The sequence below is a fragment of the Lissotriton helveticus genome, chromosome 10 (assembly GCF_964261635.1).
Source record: "Lissotriton helveticus chromosome 10, aLisHel1.1, whole genome shotgun sequence".
NCBI classification, from domain to species: domain Eukaryota; kingdom Metazoa; phylum Chordata; class Amphibia; order Caudata; family Salamandridae; genus Lissotriton; species Lissotriton helveticus.
Genome location: NC_136071.1, coordinates 1,097,973,777 through 1,097,999,368, shown reverse-complemented (window position 1 = coordinate 1,097,999,368; position 25,592 = coordinate 1,097,973,777). Strand labels below are relative to the sequence as shown.

Below are 25,592 nucleotides of genomic sequence, written 5' to 3'. Positions count from 1 at the left end.
GCTGTTCGATAAACAATGAACCCCCTCCCCAAGCGCCTTGAGACCCCCTGGGTGAGTAGTGCGCTATATAAATTCTTGAACTTGAACTACAAGCCATGGTTCAATTTTTTCTAAAGAAAAGGTGCGAGGCAAATTGTGGTTTACTGATACAGCCTGGGTGTCTGCACTACCTTTTTTGAAAGGTGCACTCTTTGCATGTTGACCCAGTTTATAGCCATCACAATTGCTAAACAACTTCATCACGCACAAGCCGAGTTTATCTTTACGTTGCTAAAGCCATTGCTTTTGGGTAGTTTCCAACAACTTCAGCCGTAATATGTTGGTAAAAAACAAATCCGCACCTAGGAAGTCATTTCGCAGCCATTTAAAAGGTCACCGACCTGAACAATCTCCAAGAAGCAGTCAGTTTGCTTTAAGCCAAGTTTGCACATACAGAGCAACAACTCCTCCACCTGGCGAATCTCGGGGTTCCCCCTACCACACAACCAGTGAGCGGTCTGTGGTACCACTAACAATGACAGCGTTCTGCAGCGAGCAGCCCCGCCCCAGTGCACGTATTGAACCAATGCAGCGCCCTCTAGCGGGGAGCAGCCGCAACATGCGAGTATGGGTCAATAATAGACTCTAATTGCATTTCCACAGAGGTGATCATCTGAGTCCCATTTTGAAATCCAGACCAGTGTTCCAGACAGCTCTCCGTAGAATCGGGCAGGAACAAATCGGTGCGCATAAACGAACACGCCTGTCCAGCTTTTAAATTTCCACTGACCGGTTACATATATTGGAGGGTCTGTGCCTACCTAACATGTAGGACCAACACGTTATTTTCGTATTCGGGAAAACAGGGCATGGATGCAAAGTCATCGTGGCATGAAATGTTAAGCAACCATTACATTCATGTTATTCAACATTCAAATGTGCATACACCCTGGGCGCTGCTAGGGGACAGCGCAAATGTTGTTAACACCGATGTCTATAGCGCTGTATTGCCATCAGTGGCCTGCACGAGCACACATTCACAGAGTAGCTTCACATGACTCACAATGAAAATAGACGAATTAATCAGCTTACTCTGCAAGGCTGCCCTACACCTAACGCCAAACCCTGGAGCAAATCGTACACGTTAGCGAGGGTCGCCATCGTTTCTATGTTTAATTCCTTGCTGGTTTTAAACGGTGACTCACACCTGGGAGTCTCTAAAACAGCAACTTTTTACCTCAGACACGTACTGTGCACACATCTAGCTCCCGGAAAACCGTGGCAGCGTGCCAACAGCGCCATGGTAAGCACGTGCAATTTAACAAAACTAAACCCACATCAGAGCCCCTCAGAAACTACAGCCGGGGGAGCGGGGGTGATGAGAGCTCAGACAAGAGCACTCGTTTTGGGGAGAGTGCCACCACCTCTATCAGATCACATTCTTGTAACAATCTACACACACCCCAGTTTAAAAACTCGATAGGGCTGCACAACAACAACGCCAATGTGTCACAGCTCAAAACAACAAAAACACTTTTTACACAGCAATACACAATTAACGGAGCCTCCTTTTACGTTCTCAGGACGACTTCCAGGCATCACAAACTAACATGCAACAGCTCTCAACCCACTCAGACAGCTTGCTTGGCATGGTGGCATATACATTACTCGGGCCGGCCTCATTATGCCACTCGAGCCTAATAACCCACAAATGGACGCCCATGCCCGCACTGTAAGTGTGCAAAATCCGTACTTTCCTTTTTTCACAACAGACCACCATATACCCATTTTGCTTCGTTCCACTATGATCGCACTGTAGTGTGCTTTCAAAAGGTCCGCTAAATACGGGAATACTCCTTACCTTATTACGCAGATCTCCGGAGAACCTCTAATGTATCCCTACAATCTCTGCACGCCGTACTTTTTGCCTCCAATGCGCGTCCACACTCTGCACAGGTCCCCCTATGTTGTGCCTTCGCATAGAATTATTTGAAAACTGCGGTAGACCTCCACCAGATTCCGATTGGTCATCGTCCAACCAATCACAATGCCAGCAAGAATGCGGTTGCTAAGGGGCGGGGATGAAATTGGAATGTTTGAAAAATCAGCACCCGCGAAAACCAATTAGAGTCACAAGATTTTGCAGAAGGCGGTGCCCTCAGGAGGCGACGTAGTAGCCAACCACGCCCACCCACAGAGGTTCAGCTTAGTTTAAATGCCCTTGGTTAATGTTTAAGAAAGATATAGAAAGAGGACTGCCCTGGAAGCCGGTGTGCTCGTGGCAGCCATCTTACAGGAAACGTTTTACCGCGCCAGCGCATTACCAATAATAACACTACTAATTATACAAATATAACTTGAATAATACAAAAATATATATTTTGATATGGGAGTTCTTTTATTATATTAAACTAAATATACATTTTATAGGGTTTTCACCAAATGAAAATTATGTATACAAGTATTTCAGAAGTCTTACTAAAATAGGAGGTATTCGAGCGAAGATACCTTTATTTCAAAATTACGTTTACCTTGTTTTTTTCAAAGGAGAGTATTTTTGTTTGCAGGATATTCTACTGTTCCAATATGCCTGTTCATCGGCAACGGCAAATGAGGCGTTGGCTATGCATAGTTGTGTGAGCTTCCGTGGGCAGAATTCCCGAAGCACCAGAAGAGGGTGTAGTTTGAGTTGGATGCGCACGGCAGGCTAGGGTGGGCAAATTATGTAGGTGGATTACATTGAGGGGGCATGTAAGTGATGGATAAATGCCTCTCCCCGTCTGCTTTAAGCTAGCTCCATATTTTCTATGCCTAGAACACCCATTAGCAAACAATGAGTTTGAAAGCACTTTTTGATCTCAGGGCAATATTTTGGATGCCTTATTTTTTGGATCTTGGGGTCTCATCTGTGGCATGCTGACCACGGAATGGTATTTAATATTAATATCCTTTGTTTGTAGGTCTAATGGTGGACTTTTTTTCTCTGTTCACATGGGCGCTTTAACGAAATACCATACATGCCAACATTTAGGAAGAGTAAAGTGGGAGATTTAAACAAGCATTGAAAATGCAATAGGTCTCGCAATAGAAGAGTTTGACATTTTTCGTTTTGCAAATGGATGAGTGACACCTATAGCATTTGGAATGCAACATGTTTTGTATTTACGTGACTTATATGGCAGCTCTGGTCGTTATGCTACATCTCTAGATAGTTTTATCTTTCGCAAATGTGACACCTATTGTAACACAATATGTGTTGTGAGGGTGAGTGAGGGTGAGGGGTTGAGGGTGAGGTGTTGAGGGTGAGTGAGGGTGAGGTGTTGAGGGTGAGTGAGGGTGAGGGGTTGAGGGTGAGTGAGGGTGAGGGTGAGTGAGTGTGAGGGGTTGAGGGTGAGTGAGGGTGAGGGTGAGGGGTTGAGGGTGAGTGAGGGTGAGGCTGAGGGGTTGAGGGTGAGTGAGAGTGAGGGTGAGTGAGGGGTTGAGGGTGAAGGGTTGTGGGTGGGGTTGAGGGTGAGTGAGGGTGAGGGGTTGAGGGTGAGTGTGGGTGAGGGTGAGGTGTTGAGGGTGAGTGAGGGGTTGAGGGTGAGTGAGGGTGAGGGTGAGTGAGTGTGAGGGGTTGAGGGTGAGTGAGGGTGAGGGGTTGAGGGTGAGTGAGGGTGAGGCTGAGGGGTTGAGGGTGAGTGAGGGTGAGTGAGAGTGAGGGTGAGTGAGGGGTTGAGGGTGAAGGGTTGAGGGTGGGTGAGGGTGAGGGGTTGAGGGTGAGTGAGGGTGAGGGGTTGAGGGTGAGGGTGAGGTGGTGAGGGTGAGTGAGGGGTTGAGGGTGAGTGAGGGTGAGTGAGTGTGAGGGGTTGAGGGTGAGGGGTTGAGGGTGAGTGAGGGTGAGGCTGAGGGGTTGAGGGTGAGTGAGGGTGAGTGAGAGTGAGGGTGAGTGAGGGGTTGAGGGTGAAGGGTTGAGGGTGGGTGAGGGTGAGGGGTTGAGGGTGAGTGAGGGGTTGAGGGTGAGTGAGGGTGAGGCGTTGAGGGTGAGTGAGGGTGAGTGTGGGTGAGGGTGAGGGGTTGAGGGTGAGTGAGGGTGAGTGAGTGTGAGGGGTTGAGGGTGAGTGAGGGGTTGAGGGTGAGTGAGGGTGAGGCTGAGGGGTTGAGGGTGAGTGAGGGGTTGAGGGTGAAGGGTTGAGGGTGGGTGAGGGTGAGGGGTTGAGGGTGAGTGAGGGGTTGAGGGTGAGTGAGGGTGAGGGGTTGAGGGTGAGTGAGGGTGAGTGAGGGTGAGGGGTTGAGGGTGAGTGAGGGGTTGAGGGTGAGTGAGGGTGAGGGGTTGAGGGTGAGTGAGGGTGAGGGTAGGTGGGGGTGGGTGAGGGTGGGTGAGGGGTTGAGGGTGAGTGAGGCTGAGGGTGAGGGGTTGAGGGTGAGTGAGGGTGGGTGGGGGTGGGTGAGGGTGGGTGAGGGTGAGGGGTTGAGGGTGAGTGAGGGTGAGGGTGGGTGAGGGTGAGGGGTTGAGGGTGAGTGAGGGTGACAGCGTTTCTTTTCAAAGGCAACCGAAGTGCAAACACAAGTGGATCCCTGCCCCTCACACGATGGTTTTTAGGGTACAAATGTACAACGGCCGCCTGTGTGTCCTCGCCGGGCTTCCGAGAGGCAGGAAATACCGTTTGCATTCTTAAATTGCGAAGTTGTAGTGGGGGAGGGGGGGCGGTAAGAAAAAGGCGACCTCGAACTCCAGGTCCCAACAATCCAACACACACTCTCCGTTTAATGCAATATAATGGTGCCGAGAGACCTGGAAGGCGCTGGCCCTGCTGGCAGAGGTTGCACTGCGGCTGCGCAGCTTCAACACCTCCAAAGCACCGAAAATGACTGCTTCAATTCTACTGTGATGACTTACATGTGGTTTGGTGGCGCAGAGATTAAGCTGTAATTGATTTAAAAGCCGTACTGATTAACGAAAAGAAAGTGATTTTTTTAGGGGCAGAAGACAGTCATGGAAAACTGACATTAGGAGAGACTGTGGTTAGGGGTGTGTTATGGTAAGTGGGGAACACCGTAAACAGTTTCAGAATCCCACCCACTGTATTCAGAGAGAACCACGGGGCCAGGAGGGGTGGGGGAGTCGAGCTTACTATCACACACCCGGAGCATGCACAGAGCAAGAAGTGGGCAGGCGTCCCATTAGCTGACCTCCGTGTGACCTTCACCACATGCTGTCTATTACTACAAACATAAGGGAGGGAGGGGGTGCCCTGTCATACAGACTGAAGACAAGCCAGTGTGCCTTAATCATATAGGCCTTTAAACACAACAATGCAGGCCCCCCAAAGGAAAAAGACTGAAAAGCTGGTAATGCAAAAAAAAAAAAACAAGACGGAGGGCATTGCTGTGGGGAGGGGGTGGAGGAGAAATGCACACGGCGGGCAGGGGAGGGGGCGGAGCGGGGAGAGCGGCATGTGGGTGTGAAGAAGCCGGGGCCTTTGAAGTGAAGCTAAGCTTCACTTCAAAAGGTGTCGGAGGAATGCGGCTGAGGGAACAGACGGCGATTGCGGCTGAGGGAACTGATGTGCACGCGCTTTTAAGCTCAATGCACATGCGCATTGAGCTTAAAAGTCACGGGCACTGCAAGGAATCGCCACGATTCCTTGCTTGTTAGTTAAAGAGTGGTTAAGCCGCAATAGTCTCGCAAGCTCGATGCGCATGCGCATCGACAGGCGAGACCTAAAAAAAGATCGGGAGACTGTATTTCTCCAGTTGACTTCAATTGAGACTTGAATTGGGCCTATTGGCATGTATGGAACTTGTGCTGCTGCAGGATCAGATACCTGAAATGCAAATATACGCTTCCTCCTTACCGGTCAGGAACACTGTGAAAACGTTATGGCAAGCAGAGAGAACATGACAAACATGTTGTGCACTGGTCTGCATGAGGGGGTTACTGGCAGTGCATACTCAGAGTTATACCAGACCAGTGTCCCTGTCAGCTGAAGTCGGCCTAGGAATACTTTATACAGAGCATGGTATCGCAAATTAATTATTTTCCAGAGTCTTCGTCTTTGGGCACACTCAAGCCCACATTTAAACCAATATAGGACAGGCTCAAAATATATGGTGCTGACAACTACTGGGGGCAGAGAGATAATTTCGGTGCTCAATCTGCCTTTTTTCCAGCAGATCAATTACATGTTTCAGCAATCGGGTTTTTGTATGCCCGTATTGGTAGACGGGAGTCTAGCCTTGAAATCGGTAGTCTCCCGCCTGAAACGGGAGGGTTGGCATGTATGAAATACATACATGCCAATAGATAATTCAGATGGGAGGCTCCCAATTTTTAAAGCCAAAAATTGCATACTTTTTTGTAACTCCTGCGTAAAATTGCCTTTGTTTCAATATTGTTACAGTTGCAAAGATGACACTCTTAGTTCCCTCTCAACTTGGTTGCCTAAGCACGGGAACCACACCAGGTCTCTTAGGGCTCTTTTGGTAGCTTCAATGCCACAATGTCCTTCCTGGGCTAGTTCAAGGACCTGCTGTCTTAGGCTCTCAGGCATGACAATTCTTGAGCCTCTCACTACAACACCTTTTGTAGTCACAGATCAAAAACCTCTACGACACCTTCATCGACCATCCACCCGGCGCCACAGACGGCCCCCACCCCCAGAGATGCCAGCAAGACCACCATCTCCAACTGGACACCGATCATGACCGAAGACACCTCCTCGACTATGAAAGGCATCCGCTCGGGGTCCCCCACCGACCCCTGCCCCCCGCACATCTACCACAGAGCCGTTGCCGCCATCGCACCCGAACTACAACACACCATCAACACCACCCTCAAAACAGGCACCTTTCCAGACGATTGGAAGCGGGCAGAAGTCAGACCAGACCCCCTGCTCAAAAAGCCCACAGTTGACCCCACCGACCTCAAGAACTATCAGCCCATCTCGCTCCTCCCCTTTGCAGCCAAAGTCGCATAAAAAACAGTCAACAGAGAACTGACTCTATTCTTCGAAGAGAACGCCGTCCTCGACCCTTCCCAATCCGGATTCCGATGCAACCACAGTACAGAGACTGCCCTACTAGCCGCCACAGACGATCTCCGCACCCTCCTGGACCAAGGCCACTCGCATCCCTCATCCTACTCGACCTATCAGCAGCCTCCAATTCAGTCTCCCACCGCACACTAGTCGCCAGACTACACAACGCTGAATAGGAGTCTCCCAAAGGAGCTCCCGGTTTCTGGATTACCTATCAGGTAGTTATCCCTGTTTAAACGTCCTACCGGCCTCCATCCCGACCGCCCTTGGACCGGACTGCACTCCCTTTCTGAAGCCCAAGCTCAAACAAAACTTTTCAGTGGAAGCAGATTCTAAATCCCAATTTACCTATTGGGTAGGCCGCCCAGGTCCGTCCCATACTCAGCAGATGTGGATCCGGGACTAGTCGGTTTATTATTTGCAGACTTTCCCAGCAAGTGAGTAATTGTTTTTTTGTTTTTTAACGCAACCGCTGGTGTTTCAGTTTTCCTGTGCCGCCTGCCTCCAATGACTAGCGATCTCCTGGCATCGGCGTCTCTACTGCGGCCCGAATCATCCGACCTCGCTTGGTTTGTCGGCGATCTCTGCCTATGAGGATCGTACTAGAATGCAGAGAGCTGCTTCCCGATCATAGGATCCCTCTCCCCCACCCCTGGGGACCGTCATCACGCCTGAAGCCAACGCGGGGATTGGAGGTATTTGGCTCTGCCGCCATTTTCTTGCCTCCAACGCTGCTACACCTCTGACTTTCCCGGTTTCCCAGCTTTGATCTCCGCTCTCAACCCTCCGCATCCCTGATTATTACCAGGTGTTTACGCCGCCTCAGGTTGGATTTCTGCATACTAACATTCATGGTATGAGGGCTGCTTACATTCTTGCTGAAGATGAATGAGGCATTGCGGGGACCAATACAACGGTGCTAGTGTGGTATTATACCAGGAGGAGATTTTTGCAGTTGATTTGAAAAGGCATTACATTTAAGCAGTGTGAACTTAGCTTTTTAACTGGGGCTTGCTGCCTGACTCTAAAATGGCAGCTTTTTGAAGACATTTGGTTCGCCGTACTTTGCCTGACTTTAAAATGGCGACGATTCAAAGCCATCGTGACTACTTTACCCCGCTAGTTATTATGAAAGTGGAATTCGAGGATGGTAATAAATCGTTGTCATTGTTTTAAATTGTGTCCAGCCCTCATGGGTTGTTAAAGCCCTAAGATCTGACTGATGGACCTGATATTTGACTTGGTCTGGCGCCTTTCTGGACTATGTCTATATATAATCAATGGTCCTCCTGGTATTCCGCCATTTCATGAGAATTTTATCTTCTCACTGCTGATGTTACTACTATGCTGATCTCATTCTTAAGCCTTCAATGACTCATGAAGCCGTTGGACCTACTGCTTGTACTGAAAACGGCGTCTACAGGTGACTGTTTCTTCCTAAGTTCGCAGTTATTGTGTCCAGGCCGCTTATTCCCTCACAGAGGAGCCTCCCATCGTCCTGGGTAACAGCCAATGCCAGTTTATAGAGCTGAGTCAATTTATGGGATACCACAACGGCATTAACTTAGTGGGCCTTAATCATTAGATTTGCAAAGCAAGATCTCAACACCTCCCATCGTGCTGCCCTTCCGCCCCTGCATCTTTCGGTTGAAAGAAACAGGATCATTGTTCTTTTCTCCCACCGCCTTATCCTCTTCTCTGTGATCCCACCATCTCCAGGTTTCTACTTCACAATGGAGATAAGTCCCGATCCCAATGGTTCCAATGCCTTCATCATTAATTACCCAACTGACCTCTTCAAAAAGGCGACAAAAAAATACAAACACCGCATACTCAAAGCTAGACCAGAAACTCTATTCTCAGACCCCTATTTCTGCACCAACAAAGGTACCCTGGTGAATGACCTCATCTTCTATACCAGAAAACGGGCATGCTGGCGATTAATGTTCTTCTCCTTGCTCCGAATAACAGGATCTAAGAAAACCCATCATGGCATCAAACTAACATCATCTCCCTCATCCTCCCTCAAAGCCTCAACCACTATCACCCTCTACAATAATGGTATCATCTTAATCCAAGCTTCTAATGGCAACCTAGCAAATATGGCCAATTTTTACCCCACTCTTAAAAATGCTGTGTATGGCCTCTGACTCCTACTCAACCTCTACTTCTTCGCTGGTCTTAACTCGTACTCCCCCCTTAACAGTTGCGAGTACCCCACTCTCCACTAACTCCTCATCTCTTATAGACGATCCTAGAACCCCCTTGTCCCCGGTGGAATTATGTCATCCCACTAGAGCTCCCTCTCAGGTGGCTGGTGGATCTATGGGATCAATCTCATCACCGTCTGTCATTCCGTCACTGGGTTTCGCTCAATCTGAGAGGTTCCCTCAAGTCATACAGTTTCCTCGATTACTTGACAAGGCCCCTTCCCCCAGCCATAGGACCTTGCCACAGACTATGCCACATTATGAACAACGAGTCCCCACACATGCTCCACATCACCAATCTTTTCTCATTCACACACCCCCACCCCTAGACCAACATTCAGACCTGGCTGCGCGCCTTGACAGAATTTCTAGTCAGTTGCTCCATCTCACTTCTGAGCTACACGACCTGAAATCCCTCTCAAATGACTTTTTCCCAATGATCAGTTCTCTCTTCACCTCTTTGAATTGGCCCAGGTCGTCCACCAGGGACTGCGACCACACGGATCAGCCGCTAGCCCCTGCCTTTTCGAAATCCTTTCCCCTACCCAATGCCTCCACCAGCCCCATAGGATCTGGGGCAGTCCTGGCGTCCACTAAGCGCCTGGACAGTCACATTTCTAATTCTTGTGGTTCCAAATCTAACATGGTCCAGCCGAGTCAAATACATTCCATCCTTTCCAACCCAAACAGAGAACCTCCTCGCAATCTTAGAGGCAGCAACTCAGACAACCTCACCCGTGTGAACATCTCCCAGACTCCTTCCCCCCCTTATCCACTATGACTTAAATGTGTACTACTTAATTGTAGATCAGCCAGTAAACACGCCTCCGATATCTTCGACCTCATCCAACACAACGAGTTAGACATTATCATCCTTACCGAAACCTGGTAAAATTCTGCTTCCACCCTGATCTTAGACCTCCTAGTTCCTCCCACTCATGACATAATTAGGCTAGGCAGAGCTCTGACGTTGGGCGGTGGCCTAGCTTGTATCCACAGGAACACACTCTCGATTTCTCTCTTGGAGTCCTCGGCGCCTTCCTCCATTGAATACCTGTGTCTCAGTATCTCTAGTATGAACCTACTGGTTTGCAAACTTCATACTTTTTATCACCCTCCAGGTGACAATGTCCCCTTCATTGAGCATCTAATGGAAATCATCACACGTAATGTCGACTCAGCGGTGGCCCAAATCTTTCTTGGTGATTTCAACCTTCACTGGTCCAACCCCAATGACTCCGCTGTATCCTGCTTGAAATCATTCTTAATTTATCAAGATCTGACTCAGCACTGCGACCAACCAACTCACACTAAAGGAGAAACTCTAAAACTCATCATCTCCATAGAGCTCACCATTACCCTAGATTCCATTACCCCCTGTGATTGGTCCGACCATCATAGCATCCTCTTTTACATTAACAGGGAGGTATTGATGAGGAAGTCTCAACCTTTGAAATGGAAGATATGAAAAAGGGACCTCAGTCTGACGAACTAGCTGCCCAATGTAAGTCTGCCCTTTCCGCCCAAGCTGACCTGGTCGTGGTGCAATCTCTCACTGACGCCTACAATTCGACAATTTCTAACATCATCAATGACATTGCTCCTCTCAAACACAAAAATGCCTCAACTAAAATATCCAAACCATGGTATAATGACAATTTAAACACAGAACGACGCAACCTCAGGGCAGCTGAACGGTCCTGGCGATCCAATCCTTCCGCGGACCAACTAAAACTCCTTAGAGAAGTCAGGAGCCTCTACAATAAACAAATTAGGAGTGCCAAGGCTGACTACTTCAGACACCAACTTGATCAAGCGGCAAACCGCCCCAAAAAGCTGTTCGAATTGGTCAAACAGCAATCAGTCGTTGGTCCAAACCACTCTGAACTTGATTGCTGCCCACCCTCATGCGATGATCTTGCCGCTTTCTTCTCGGAGAAATCAAGACTCATCTCTGCTGACCTTGCCTCTAAGAAGGCTCTATTACCTCCCTCAGGTGCTGCCTCCCCCCTTGACCCATTTGATAAGGACAAACTGACCACCATGAACACTAAGACTAAGACGTCGTGGGGTACCTCACCCCTTTTAGTGAAAATGACATCCGCAACATTCTTCAGAATATCAACCCCTCCAACCACTTCAGCGACCCGTTGCCCCGGGCTATCTTCAAAGAAATCAAGAATGCACTCATCCCCACCTGGACAAGGATAGTAAATGCTTCTCTCTCACAAGGCACGATCCCCAGTTGCCTAAAAGTGCTCAGGTTTCACCGATTTAAAAAAAAACTAACACTGACAAATCTGATCTCAATAATTTCCGCCCCATTTCCAACATCCCCACCCTTGCGAAACTTCTAGAAAAATGTGTTTGATCTCAACTTTGCGATCACATAGAGAACTATCAACTTCTAGATTAACGTCAATCTGGTTTCAGGAAGGGACACAGCACTGAATCGGCTCTCACCCACGTTATGGATGACATTTTAAAAATGCTTGACAAAAACGAATCCTGCCTCCTGATTCTCCTTGACCTTTCCTCCGCTTTCGATACAGTTAATCATGACAACCTTCTATCCATCCTGCAAAATAGAATGGGTTTTGCTGATCAGGTGTTATAATGGTTCTCGTCTTTCCTTCATCACAGATCACAAAGAGTCAAGCAAACCACTCCCTCTCCCAGCTCTCTCCCATATTCATGGCGGTCCCTCAAGGGTCCGCCCTATCTCCCTTCCTATTCAACCTTTTCCTGGAACCTCTCACTAACTCGTTAAACTCTATGAACATTCTCTTCCACATGTATGCGGACGACACACAACTCTATTTGAAAATCTCATCCTTGGATAACATCATCTCCCTCAACACTACTCTAACGTCTACTCAAAACTGGTTAACGGAGAACCATCTCCTGCTTAACACTTCCAAAACGGAATTCCTGCTCATCTCCCCCCTGAACCACACCCACAAAATAGACCTATGGCTGAGTCACCTCACTGCTTTCAATTGCACTCCTCTCATCATTGACTCAGAAAAATCCCTCGGAGTCACCATGGACAAGCACCTGAATATGAAAAATCATATCAGTAATATATGTAAAGGAGCAAACCATTTGTTGAGGTCACTCAGAAATATCAAACCTTTCCTGCCACTAAAGGATTTCAAGCAGGTAGTCCAAGTGCTTGTCTTGCCGAGGCTTGACTACGGCTGCGCTACTCTCAGTGGCCTTCCCAAATACGCCCTGGCTCCACTAAGGTCAACTCTGAACGCAGCGGCTAGACTGGTCACAGACACCAAAAAATACGATCATATATCCCCAGTCCTAAAATCTCTTAATTGGCTACCCTACGAAGCTCAAATTCAGTTAAAGATTGCTGTTCTGGCTCACAAAGCCCTTCACTTCAACACTCCCAGTTACCTTGCGCAAAAACGTGAACTATCCTGAGCGCCGGGACACTCCATTGGAGTAGCCATGCGCTATATAAATCAAATGTAACATAACATAACATTCTAGAGCCTCAACAAGTGCCACGACCTTTCTCCTGAAACCACTTATCCTGAACAAAAAAGAACTTGTCACCGAGCCTTCTCCGGCGCTGCACCAAAGATTTGGAACTCTCTTCCACTGGAAGTACGCAGAATATGTTCAGCAAAGGCTTTCAAATTCGAAGCGAAACGATTCCTTATGAACAAATTCTTACACTAAGAGGGATACTTTCACCTGCTCGGATGTTGATACTGCATTTATGTTATTCCTCCCATTCAGATTGTAAAGCGCTCTGTTATCCCTCGGGATCTCGTTCATGCTATATAAAACTTCATAAATAAATAAAAATAAATAAAATATAGAAGGAACAGCCCTGGACTGGATCAGATATTCCCCACCGGGAGAAGCCAAAGGATCAGACTGCCACCCTTCCTCTCCACGCCACCAAAAACAACCTGCGGAGCCCCACAGGGTTCATCACTGAGCCCCACCCTTCAACATCTACATGCCCCCCCTGGGAGCCATCAACCGACAACACGGCCTCAACATTGTATCCTACACCGACGACACCCAGCTCATCCTCTCCCTCACCAAAGACCCACCACCGCCAAACTCAAATTCCAGAAATTAATGCAAGACGTCTCAGTCTGGATGACCAACCGCTGCCTGAAGCTCAACGCAGAGAAGACAGAAGTCCTCAGTACCACTCCTTCAGCATGGGACAGCACCTGGTGGCCGACTGCCCTCGGAAGCCCACCTACCCCCTCAGACCATGCCAAGAACCTCAGCATCATACTCGACTCATCTCTCACCATGAACCGACAGGTCAACGCCGTCACCTCCAGCTGCTTCAAAACTCAACGGACCCAAATACCTCAACGACAGAATCAACTTCCACGTACCCAAAAGAAACCTCCGATCTGCCAACCTTGCACATGCTGAAACCCCGAGCATCAACAGAGCTACAGCAGGCGGAAGATCCTTCTCTCACATCGCGGCCAAGACCTGGAAGGAGCTACCGGCAGACGTCAGACGCCCCCCCTCCCTGAACACCTTCAGGAAGACTCTCAAAACCTGACTCTTCAGCTAACAGATCTGACCCCCCTCAGCGCCTTGAGACCCTCTCGGGTGAGTAGCGCGCTTACAATTCCCTGATTAATTGATTGATTGATAGTTCATCCTGTACATTTTTGTATTTTTAAAATTCGATATCGTCAGCAAGAGTTCGAACACTCTTTTCCAAGATTAAGTCAGAGTGATGTCTTTGAGGAGATGCCTCTTCTTGTTAGCATTTGTGGCCTCAATAATCTGTATGATTATATGGCCACTGTAGGAAGCTGGCTCTGTATAAACTATTCCAAAGTAAGGTATTGCGTGCACAGAGTCCAGTGGATCCCCAAAGGTATAGCAGGGGCTAAATTATATAATCACTAACTGCTCTCTTTGTGATAGTGTGGTCAAACAGTTAGGCCTTTCGTGAGGGTGTTTTAAGCATTTATTGTATTCACTCAATCAAGACTGACTCACCAGGTTTAAATATTACCAGTTATCCGGGTGGTGGTCAACTAGACCTGCAGGTAGCCAAATCCCAAATTTGATGCAGTGACAAGAAGGGGCAGGTGGAAGAGCCAAATTGCATTTTGGTATGTAGCGCTGCTCGAGGACGAGGAAGTGACAGAACCTGAGCTAAGTAAACTTTGGAATAACGCCTTAACAACGGACAGCGGAACTTTTAGTGATCTGTGGCTTGACTCTTTTACCATCCTACATTCCATAGTCAAGCCAGCGGCACTAAAAAGGAACCACCTATATACTATGTACAGGGTATACATAACTGCAAAGAAATTGGCCAAATTTTCCAATCTAGTTTACTATTGCCCGAGGTGCAGCCACTCCAACGCAGATGATGTCCACATGTTCGCTGACTGTCCCGAATTAAAAGACTACTGGGGCAAGATTAGCGATTTTCTGGAAAAGGTCCTCTCAGCGCCCATCGCGATAACCACACCACTATATTTCAGGGCTACGTATGGGTTATAATGTAAATGATCTCCCCACTAAATTTGCTTTTTATGTCATTCTTCTTGCAAGGCGTGAGATCTGTAGAGCCTGGAAGGATCCAACTCCCCCCACCTTCCCGAGCTGTTTACGGCATATTATGACCACTAGTAAGTCTGACATGGCATGTGATCCCTCGAGTTTGATTAAAGTTTGGGCGGCCCTGGAGGCATGGCAACTCGGATGATTGGTTCTCCAATGATTTATCTGGAGCCTTGCCGGTTCCCTTGACTCCTAAGTAGCAGGTAAGCCCACAAGACGGCGAAACGGAGTATTGATGGGAAGGCAGTGGCTACTTGGGGGTTCAGGCTTACCACCTTGCTATTGGCCGATAACAACAAGGGCCAGACTAGGACAACCAAATTGCATCAAGGTGCCAGTTTCCTATCAAGAGTTCCAATTATGGTATATGAGGATTACCAAAAAAAAAAAAAAGAAAAAAAAAAAGACTGATGGCACACACTCAGAGACAGAATCCAGACCAACTGGGTAAGTATGAAAAGGTTAACTAATGTTTTTATTTCTAGAACCAAGCAGCACTTGGCACAGGCGAGTATAATATACTTTCAAATGCAAAACTTTACAAGGAAATGAAATTGTGATTGAAACGATATGGTGGACAGGTGCTGGAAGATGCGTCTGCTAATAGACCAACTAATGGCTGTTGGGATACAAGTGTTCCTACATGAACCAGCACGACTTAAGGTCATTAAGGATGAACAATCTCAGATTTTGAACACTGAGTTAGAGGTTTCTCAGGCCGAAAATTAGGGGGTCCGCCATGGCTGGCTGTTGCTTAGCTTCCTTTCATGAATGACTTTCAGGGGAATATATCTTGGACAATAAGTCATGAGACTAATGTGTGCCAAAAAACACGGGGACTGCTCATTAACTTCTTTAGAGGTGAGAGTAGGTATGGGGTGCAATCTCGGTTGTGCCCCCAGTCTGCTCTCAGATGGATGATTCCTTTTTCCGGCATGGGGTGGGAAAGGGTGGATCCAAGGGGATAGAGGGGTCACACAGGAAGACTGAAAGTACTGTCTGTTATCTATATCATATATCAAGGGGTGGTGGGTTTTAGGCAGTCTCAAGAGTCAGTACGATCGCAAATGGTATCTAGAATGTATAAGCAGGGAGTAAGGGAGTCAACAGTTTGAAGACTGTGAACAACGTGTCAATCTGAGATTAACACAAAGTTTAGGTTAAATTGTATGTGCTGGAACGTGGCTGGGTTAAATCAAAATAGAAACAGCAACTCATTTGTGAGGAACTGGTAGGCTATAACCCGCATCTACTGGGAATGACAGAAACACATTTGGTGTATAAAGATCGAAAAGTTTGAAAACAATTGGGGTATGAAAGCGTTACTTGCACCTCCCAGATAGTATCTACACGGGGGTTGCTATAATGAAATCTAAGAACTTGGCAGACAGGATTCTCAGAACCTCTGCAGATAGTCGGGAGATGTGGGCTATAGCTTAGCTTGCAATCAGTGGGCAAACATATACTGTCTGTGTTGTGTATGGTCCAAATATGGACGGCCTAGGGGTCTTTGACTATATCAGTATGGAATTGCTGGACTGCTCCGGCAACCGGATATTTATGGGTGACTTCAACTGCATAATTGATTATGGCATTGAGTCTACTAATCGCCAAGCACACATAAAGATGACAAGAACTCCTGCTTCTATTTTTGGAAATCATGCGACTGCATGGTTTAGTGGACCTATGGAGAAAATTGTTCCCTCGGCTACCAGGTTACACCTATTATTCTTCTCCTCATAGGCAGTACTCTTGAATTGACATGATACTTGCGCAAAAGCAGATGTTGAAGGGGCACATATCGAGATCTGTCCTAAGAGCACATCAGACCACAATCCTCTTATATTTACCATGCAGACAGTACAAGCAGGGGGGCAAAGCCAACGCCCATTTTTATTCCCTCGTCACCTTCTTGCTAATATGGAGTATCAGGGGTATATAAAAAGCTTACTGGTAGACTACATACAAATTAATAAAGGATCTGCTCCAGCTGCAAATGTTTGCGACTGTATGAAGGCATACATTAGGAGGGTAACACTCCGGTTTATTTTAAACAAAAACAAATGGAGGCAGAATAAAGCGTCTCAAGTCGATAGGACTCTCTGGCTCTAGAGTTGCAGCATGCGCAGGTGATTCTTCCCAAAGACCCATGTGACCAGTCCATATATTTAAGGCTAATTGAGAGGCCTCAAATGCTTAACAGGGGACTAACTGAGAAGGTGGCTGACAGTTACCAGAAGAACAAGGCGTACCAGTATGAATACGGGGAGAAAGTGGGTCACCTCTTGGCACACCAGATAACTGACAAAAAGGCAAGTTGCATCATAAAACATATCTTGGGGTATGACGATTTGTATACACCCATCCTCAATCGATAACCGAGCAATTCACTCTTTTCTATCAAAGAGTGTATAAAAAGCCTGATTGTAACAATCATCAGCCTGTTGTAAACTTTCTTCAGGAGAGCGGTTTTCCCCAACTCGATCCCCAGAAGCAACTCATGCTACAAAAGAATATTGGTGTTGGGGAGGTTGAGGCAGCTATTAGTGCTCTACCTTCGGGGAAGGCCGCCGGAGAGGATACAATACCTCTTGAATTTTATAGTATTCACTGATATCCTTGCACCAGAATTTTTCAGTCTGATTTCATCTATTAGCAATGGAGGAGCTTCCACAGCATCATGGGGGCTGACTAATGTTGTGGTTCTCCTTAATAAAGAGAAACCACTTGAGGAAAGGAGCTCTTATCGTCCAATCTTCCTAATAAATGCTGACGCTTAGGTCTTTTCTAAAATTCTAACTACGCATCTTGCCCCACTCGTGCACAAATTAGTCTTAGAACAACTGCATGGCTTTGTCCCCGGTAGGGACACTATGGCACATATCAATACTGCGATTGCAGCATTTGACGTTGCTAGGAAAACCAAGGACTGTATCAGCATGATAATGTTGGACACAGAGAAGGCCTTTGACCGGGTCACTTGGGATACACTCTGGCTGACCATGGGTGTTTGTGGGTTAGATAGTTGGTTTAAAACACTGGTGCAGACGCTCTATAAGTAGTCAGTGGCTAAGGTCTTGATGGGAGGCAATGTCTCCACTATATTCACAATATACAGAGGCACACGTCAGGGGAGCCTACTTTGCCCTCTGCTGTTTGCCCTCTACATAGAATCTTATCGAAGACATCGTATACTAAATAAGGGCATACAGCCTGTTAGATTAAATGGTACTGAACTTAAATAATGGAGGATGCTGATGATAAAGCAGTCTTTGCTACTAATCCGAGTTTGGTTGTTAATCTCATATCAAAGGAGGCTGACCAATTTGCGCCTTCTCTGGGTACAAATTGAACTTATCCAAAACACAGGTAATTCTTAACTTCAAATCATCCACCCCGCTAATAGGAACTACAGACACAGCTACATATCTTGGTATCCGACTGAGTAGTCATGTGGGAAATGTCATTGCACCGAATTATGAGCCCCTTCTGAAAACCGTAATTGCTAAACTGTTGCAATGGCTCCTGAGTATCTTGGGCGGATACAACATTATCAAAATGAATATACTGTAGAAATGTCTTTATTTATTTTGCCCGTATACCATTGCGAGATCCCAACTCTTTCTTTAAATGCCTTGAGGGGGCAGTTAGTAGTTTTATATGGGGTTATAGGAGGGCTAGGCGAGCTATTCGCTTTTTGAAACTACCCTCCATCCTACCCTCCAAACTACCCTCCATTAGGGCCCTTCCCCAAACCCTCCTCTTCCGTAAAAAGTCTGGGGGTAACTATTGATAGAGATCTGTCTCTAAACACCCAAGTGGGCACAGTGGTTTCTAAATGTTTCTTTCAACTGCAAAAGATCCAGAAGATACATCATTTGCTCACCCAGGCAGCACTGATACAAGTTGTGATTGGCCTAGTTTTGTCCCACCTAGATTATGCAAATTCAATCTATCTAGGCCTTCCCTCTTATCAGATCAAGAGGCTCCAGCTTGTACAGAACCAGGCAGCACGACTGATTTACCAGCAGCCCAAGTGGCAATCGGTTAGACCCCTGATAAAAAAGCTACACTGGCTCCCTCTGCTCCAACGGGCCACCTTCAAAACTGCTTGTCTCACATTTAAGTCCCTAAATTGTTATAGTCCTATTTTCATCAATAACTTGATCTTGAGATACATTCCGACCCGTGATCTCCGTTCCAAACACCAAAATTTGTTGGTGAGCGCAAAGTTCAAGCGGAAGCGGCATGGCGGGTGTCGCTTCGGATATCTGGCGCCCCAACTCTGGAACTCACTCCCATAGGAGATCCAATCCTGTCCCGATCTGCTTCAATTCAGAAAGCAGCTCAAGACATGGTTGTTCATACAGGCACATGAGTAAACCAGCCCCACTGCAGTCAACTCAGAACAGCTCGGAACAGCGCCATGAAACCTTGGTCGAAGTGCGCTTTACAAATAGGTTATAACATAACATCCAGGAAGGGTTCAAGTGACCCGATTTTAAGTTATACTTTGGGGGATCATTCAATGGCCAGATCTAAAGTTTACTAACTGGGTGGAAACTTGGTCTGACTGCACACTGGTATCAATTTGCATTAGGCTCGGGTATCAGGTACTCGCTAAATGAGCTAGCGGACCCAATCTATTTTAAGAGGGTCAGACTCAAGGTAATTAGAGCTGTAGCTCGGATCTGGCGTGAAATCTGTATAAAATTTCCAAACCAACAGCTCAACCTTATACTCCATTATGGGGTAATCCATCATTCCCGGACATATTTCTTGATAATATTGGGCATGCCTGGGGTCAAATGGGCATACATAACTTGGGGGGTTTGTATGACATACAGGGGTTCCGGACTTTTGCGTCACATCAGAATGTATATGGGCTGCTGCAACGGTACTTCTTCAAGTACTTACATGTGAGGAATTATTTCTTACATAGGTTTGAGTTTAGTAATGATCAAGAAACATCTGAACTCCTCACCTGTTTCTACCTGCCTTTTCGGTAGACAACTCTAATAAACATAAGCACGATGTATCTGAAATACATGTCTTATGTCCAGGATGACAGTTGTATCAGAAATGCATGTCTTATGCCCAGGGTGACGGTGTACAATTAGCTTTAAGATGGAGTCAGCGCCTTGCAATCATAGTCATGGCTAACAAAATACAGGATGCACTTGCAATATTAGATCAGTCATTAATCTCGTTTAGCCTTAAGCTATAGCAATTTAGAACAATCTGTATGCTTTATCATACACAAAGTCGTATTTCAAAGTGAGAAACATCTGGAACCCCTGGGCGGTCATACCGCCCCAAGTGTCGTCTCTATGTGGCCGATATAGTTCACATGTTCGCCGAATGTCCCGAGCTTAAAGAATATTGAGATAGTCTATTCCAATTGATCGCAGTGCATTTGGAATTTGAAATTCATCTGAGCAATAAGGAAATTTCGTTGGGTCATAAACCTGGGACTGATGCCACCCTTAGTTCATTGATTATAAATAATTAAAATTGTTAGTGCTTGTTTATGTATTGCCAGGCTATGGATCGATCCTATACCACCTAAAGTAACTGAATTCTTGCAATGCTGCGTCAGCTCTATGAATGTGAAATTGCAGTTGCTAAGGCCAGGGGTCCAAGATCAATCAAAAAAGATGAAAGGAATTGGTCTCATCTTCACTGGATAAAGCTTGCCACCCTCTCTATGAACTGATACTGTTACAATTTGAGATATTATAGTCCGATCCTCATGTCCTCCTTTTTCCTTTTTTTTCTTCCTCCATCTCCCTTCTCTTTTTTTTCCAAGCTTATGCATCAGTAAGGTGATACAGCAGAATTGTCTTTATATTGCAACAATATGTTGTAAAATGTGTTCTGACTCTTGGTAAAATCAAATAAAAATCATATTAAAAAGGGGGGGAATTGGAATTGTTACAGGTTTATATTTGCTTTCAAAGCAGTTTAGAATGCATATAAATTACCGTAAATTACTTTTAGATTATATTTCTGTTACTTTGACTACTTGTGGTGACATGCCGAGATATCACACAATGGGTCTTACAAAATACAGGTAAGTATGACAGTTTTTGACTCAAAGAAAGTTACTTTGGTTTTCATACAAAATGTCAGCTCAACACAGAACATTTTTGGAACAAAACTTATAACATTGGTTCCTGTGGGAGGAAAGAAGGTTATCAGTTTGCAAGGAAAACGACCTACAAGAATTGCTTTTGGGGGTTAGGACCAAGGTTCTCCAAGGTTCAGTTAGGCACTCAAATTGCACAGCCAGCGGCACTAGGGCGGCCGGATGCTGAGTGTAGGGGCACAATGTTAGCCAATGGGACTAGGGGACCTTTGGTCAAGGGCTGCTTATGAGCAGTCCACTCAGATCTGGGAGTAAAGCTCCTGGGGTTCAGATCAGCACTGCAGGGGCCAACAATCAGCACAGGAGCTGCACCACCAACAGCACGGATGCTGCCGAATGCAGAGTGCCAAGATGACGTCGGGAGCCCTGTGGTTTTCAATGGAGATCTCCGGTTCGAAGGAAAAGCTGCAGGCAAGGAGTCTTCCTGAAAACAACCACTGACAAGAGAGGTAATTTGGGTTCTTGGGGGATGCCTTGTCACTGTTAGTTGGGCCACCCATGGCCGTGGGGTATTGGGTGAAGGGGTGTCTTTAGGCTTCGGATTTACCTACCAGCTCCAGTCATGTGTCAGGTTGAGGCTGCCAACGCCGGTCTGAAGCTTGAGGTAGATCGGGGATCACCAGATCCCAGGTCAGGATCGCTGGGGAGACCTCCTCATGGTGTTGGGCCACTCAAACTTGGGCCGTGGGTGTCAGGTGCAGAGTGATGCAGAACAACAGAGCCGCCTGGATCTGGGTTCTGTTTTGGAGTATAGGGTTGAGCAAATCCAGTGCTCATGGGAGACAGAATCCTTGATATGAAGGCAAGGCAGGTACTCCGAGTTCTGGAGGGCTGTTGGACATGCCAGGCTTTTGCTGTGGGCAGGTCGGAGTCGGGACAGGCCGTTAGGACTGGGGCCAAAACAGTTGGTGTCTTTTATCTTCCTGGGTTAGCACGGCTCTTCGGTTCTTCTTCTTTCTTCCTCAGATCTGAGGAGGCAGGGTTCAGGGTTGCCCATAAATACAAAATTTCGGGCCGTTTACAGGGGTGTGCAGGTCAGGACCAATAGGCCCCTTCCACGGGGTGAGTACATCTCCTATGATGCCACCCTCCAGGGGGAGGTGGGCATGAGCCTCTCTCTAATTGGCTGGGGTGCCCTCATCTTCAATATGGAGGGGACTGATATGTGTGTTTCATCTCGCCTCCCCCACTTGAGGGGTGGGGATGGCAAAGGTGGGTACACCTCTCCTCCTAACTTGGTTTTCCCGCTAAAGGCAAGGACAGCTTACAAAGGCGTCAGGCCTTTGAAACTTCCCCTTCGTAGACCCAGCCCATCCTGGGACGAGGAGGCATGACACCTCTGCCTACGATGGGCTTTGTTTCTAGACCCAGAGAGCATAGGCCCCCTACCCAGGGGTCCAGAAACCTGTCTTGTGGTGGCAAATGGCAGGCAGCCATTCAGGAACCAAACCAGCGCTGGTAGTTTCTCAAGGGGCATCTCTACGATGCCCTCCGAGTGCATTTTACATTAAATCCCACAATGCCATCAGTGTGGGTTTAATGTGCTGAGCAGTTTGCTGCCAAACTTCCAGGTTTCAGTAAAGCCAATATGGGGCTGTGGAGTTTGTAGTGACCATATACTCTTCATGGCTTTACTGCACTTACAATGTCTAATAATGGACTTAGACACTGTACGAATACAGTGCTCATGCAATTGTACCCACACCTGTGGTCTAGTGCACCCTGCTAGAGGGGTGACTTACCTAGCCCAGAGGCAGTGGGTTGAAGACATGGCACATATTGACGTGTTCCATGTCGACTCTTCACTTTTCTCTGCACTAAAACACGTAGCCTGGAATGGCTGTGTGTGGGTGTTAAGGTGCAGGGTCTCTAAGGGTGGCACAATAGGTGCTGCAGAGCTTAGAGGTCATCCCTGGTCACAATGCCCTTGGTACCCATGGTACCTTTTATAAGGGCTTACCTGTGGCCAGCGATGTGCCAATTGTGGGTACAAAGGTAGAGTTTTAGGAAAAGAACACAGGCCCTGTGAAGCTGATTGGCAGGGACCCAGGGCACATCAAGTTGAAATGCATCAAGTATCAGACAAAAAGTGAGGGGTAACCATGCAAAAAGGGGCAACTTCCTACACCCACTGGCATACTTGACTTCACAATGAAGTTAATGTACTCCTCAGCTGTCTTTGATTTCGAGCTGTGACGATGTAGTGGTACTCATGAAAAATTATCAGCAGTGTTCTGTTCTTTACCTGGCTTGTGTACAATTGCATAATCATACTCTTTCAGTCTCATGCCCCAACTCTCAATGCGAGGGGGCATCTTGGCTTTCAGATTTCCAAAGATGGTAAGTAGCGCTTGGTGGTCTGTTATGATGGTGAAAGGTTTTCCATACAGAAACACATGAAAATGTTTGCAGGCCCGCATTACAGCAAGACTCTCCTTCTCCGGCTATAATAATAGGCACATTCTATGTCAGACAGTCTCCGACTGGCATGGGCCACAAATTATCTCTGATCATTATGTTGACCATAATGTTGAGCACGGATTGCCTCCAGCCCCATCGGGCTCGCATCCACTGTAATCTCAGTATGTAGTTTAGGGTCAAAGTAGGCCAGCTGGGTTTGCATTCTCAATTTCATTCTTTATTAATTTGAAACTATGATCGCATTCAACAGACCACTGGAACATGACATTTCGATTTGTCAACTCTCTAAATGGAGCACTTGCAGTATCAAAATCACGAATGTACCTTGTGCAGTAACTGGCCATACCTAGAAAGGATCACAGCATGGTGACATCTTGCGGGGAGCAAGTGCTTTTACTTTATGCAGGTCAGGAGTCATTCCCCCATCAGAAAATATCTGTCCAAAGAATTTTTGTTTGGTCCTTTGAAACTCAGATTTTGCTGCATTCAGAGCTTCAACAAATAACTGCCACACTTGTGTAAGAGCCTTGTTGTGCTTCTTTTCTGTTGCTCCCAACACCAGTATGTCATCACTGTAATTAAAAACATTTGTGACAAGTTGGATTATTTAACATATGTTAGACGGGGACCTGGAGGGTCGGCCGAGCACAAGGGGAGAGGCCTCCGGTGAGGGCCGTCTCCAGCGATCGTACAGACAAGTAACTTCCCCCCCACAGATGGACACCACACGAAGATAAGATTCAACACTCTTTATAGGCCGTTCTTGGAGTAAGGTAATACGGTACAGTGAGATCAGGACACGAGGATCCTCTCAATTCTAGTCTCTAGTAGGGAAAGGGGGTAGCGGGACAGTCTTGGTACCCACGGGTACTGCGATGAGACGGTGGTAGCTCACAATCCTCGAGCTCGGTGTTCGGACAGGTCGGACCGCGGCAGCGCCAGCAGGTCCCGAAGAGGTCGTAGGTGGCGACGGGCCGCGGCAGCGCCTGCAGGTCCCAGCAAAGATGGTAGTTACAACGGGCCGCGGCAGCGCCTGCAGGTCCCAGCAAGGATGGTAGTTACAACGGGCCGCGGCAGCGCCAGCAGGTCCCAGCAAGGATGGTAGTTACAACGGGCCGCGGCAGCGCCAGCAGGTCCCCACGAAGATGATGGTTACAACGGGCCGCGGCAGCGCCAGCAGGTCCCACGAGGATGAAGGTTGCAGAAGGCCGCGGCAGCGCCAGCGGGCAAGACGACAGTTCACAAGGCAGGGCTGCGGCAGCGCCAGCCGTCCGTCAAGGATGAGTTCTTCTCGGGGTCTCTCGACTCCAGGATACAACTGCCTTCCTGCTCTGGGGCTGCCTCAGTTATAGGTCTGGCGCCCTTTGATGTCCGGACCCTCGCACTGGGAGGTCGGGAGGTCCGGGATGAGGGAGTCCAGACACCCAGCAGGGGGGTGGAGCCAGCACCCGGGGAGGCTGGGGGCGATCGGCACCTGGCGGGGGAGAGCCATCGACACTTCTTTCTCCCATTAACCTGCCAAGTGGTCCGTTCACCTCCTGGGTGGATGGTGGTGCCGGGATGTCGGAGCCTGGCCAGGCCCAGGGTTGGGGTCGAGCTGAGGCCACGCGGCCGCGTGGTGCAGTGTCCAAGATGGCGGCTGGGCAGGGCAATGGGGCTGACGGGGGCCCGGGCCCGTGGCACAGAGATATCCGGGAGCAGGCGTCCCGGAGGGGACGGTTTGCGGGTTGCTTCTGCGGGTAGCACCCGGAGAGCCGGTGTCTGGGTCCTGTCATGCGGGGAGGGAGCGAGCCCTTCGTGGGGCCTGTCCAACAACATATAACATACTGAAATATTTCTGCAGCTGACGACACTCCAAAAATCAACCTTTTATATATGAACAAATCAACATGAGTCGAAAAAATAGTAATGTACCTGCAATTCTCTTCCAACTTGAGTTGGTGATATTCTTGTTTAGGTCAAGACGGGAGAAAACTTTGGCAACGTTCAGTTGCATGATCATGTCTGCTATATGGGGATCAGGATGTCTTTCTCTCATGATAGCTGCTTGGCCTGGCGCATATCAACACATATTGCGCTCTGCACCCTCACTGTACTTTTTTGGCACCACCACTATGGTCAACACCAATGGTGTAGTACCAGTGGAGCGCATGTTTCACAGCATTTCTAATTCTTTCTCAACCGCTTATTGCAAGTGAAAAGTGTCTCTGCGGTGCCACTGGGCTACAGGGTGAA

At 47.6% G+C, this 25,592-nt stretch overlaps 2 protein-coding genes across 2 annotated transcripts in view; both read right to left on the bottom strand.

The window, feature by feature from the left end:
* The window catches only part of CCNB3 (cyclin B3), a 48,720-nt gene extending 46,743 nt beyond the window's left edge, over positions 1 to 1,977 (bottom strand). Inside the window, exon 1 of the mRNA XM_078663841.1 lies at positions 1,841 to 1,977. The gene's annotated coding sequence lies outside the window, so the exon portion shown is untranslated. The remainder of the gene's footprint in view (positions 1 to 1,840) is intronic.
* Positions 1 to 25,592, bottom strand: part of LOC144785288 (uncharacterized) — an 850,769-nt gene that overhangs the window by 801,529 nt on the left and 23,648 nt on the right. The gene's annotated exons all lie outside the window — the stretch shown is intronic.